Source organism: Rutidosis leptorrhynchoides, chromosome 4 (assembly GCF_046630445.1).
Source record: "Rutidosis leptorrhynchoides isolate AG116_Rl617_1_P2 chromosome 4, CSIRO_AGI_Rlap_v1, whole genome shotgun sequence".
Classification (NCBI taxonomy): domain Eukaryota; kingdom Viridiplantae; phylum Streptophyta; class Magnoliopsida; order Asterales; family Asteraceae; genus Rutidosis; species Rutidosis leptorrhynchoides.
In genome coordinates this window covers 423,247,701-423,248,885 of record NC_092336.1, presented here as the reverse complement: position 1 = coordinate 423,248,885, position 1,185 = coordinate 423,247,701, and the positions used below count along the sequence as shown (strand labels likewise).

General features: G+C 34.7%; 1 non-coding gene across 1 annotated transcript; it reads left to right on the top strand.

Moving 5' to 3' along the window:
* The first annotated feature begins 791 nt into the window (after positions 1–791).
* Positions 792–947, top strand: LOC139846309 (5.8S ribosomal RNA). Its single transcript, XR_011759032.1, has one exon. It is a non-coding gene; the product is annotated as a 5.8S ribosomal RNA (ribosomal RNA).
* Positions 948–1,185: the final 238 nt, after the last annotated feature.

The following is a 1,185-nucleotide window of genomic DNA, read 5'->3' as shown; positions in this document are numbered from 1 at the left end:
CCCATAGTCTAATTTCCACAAGTGTCGTTCTTTTATCCAAACCCCAATTATGGTACAAAACCCAATTACCCAATTTTAATATTTAGCCCAACATCACGATTACTTCGGCATTAAATAAGCATAATAATAACTTAGCTACGAGACATTAATTTAAAAAAGTTGAACATAACTTACAATGATTAAAAATAGCGTAGCATTACTCGGACAGAATTTCGACTTACACCCTTACAACATTCGCTAACATACCCTTATTATTAGAATTTAAAATTAAAATTAAAATTATAATATAAATATAAATATATATACGTTGATAGATAGGAAGAGAAAAAGATGGTGTAAAAGATCAACCAAAACTGCGAAATTTATAGGGGTGTGGCCTGAAACTATTCACCATGCGATCGCATGGGATTTAGGCCTTCAGGCCATGCGATCGCATGGCCACTTTTTCCAGCTCATGTACTTTTGTTTGCTTCTTTGCCGACGGTTTAATAAATAAATATAATATTTAAATAATTTTAAGAATTATTTAAATATTATATTATATTTATGTGCATAGTTGACTTGTAATTTTTAGTCCGTTGCGTCGAGCATTGCGAGTTGACTCTGGTCCCGGTTCCGGATTTTCGAACGTCCTTGCGTACAATTTAATATCTTGTATTTTGCGAGACGTTTCTCATCAATAATTTGAACCACCTTGATTGTACTTTGTACTTTTGAGCTTTTTGATCGTTTGCGTCTTCAATTCGTCGAATCTGTCTTTTGTCTTCACCTTTTATTATTTAAATACAAACGACTCTTGGCAACGGATATCTCGGCTCACGCATCGATGAAGAACGTAGCAAAATGCGATACTTGGTGTGAATTGCAGAATCCCATGAACCGTCGAGTTTTTGAACGCAAGTTGCGCCCGAAGCCATTTGGTTGAGGGCACGTCTGCCTGGGCGTCACGCGTGTGACGACCCAGGAATTTTTGACCAAATTTAAACCTAAACTTTGTATGATTTGAACACGATAAGAAAAGCCTTTTTAACTGAATCTCAAAAACTTGGAACTGTGTTCATGATACCATTTGACCGACGATTCCCGACGATTCACGAACAACTGTTGTAAATAATATATATATATATATTTATAAATTCTACACAAAAGTAATGTTATATATTGTAATATATCTTAACTGGTAAA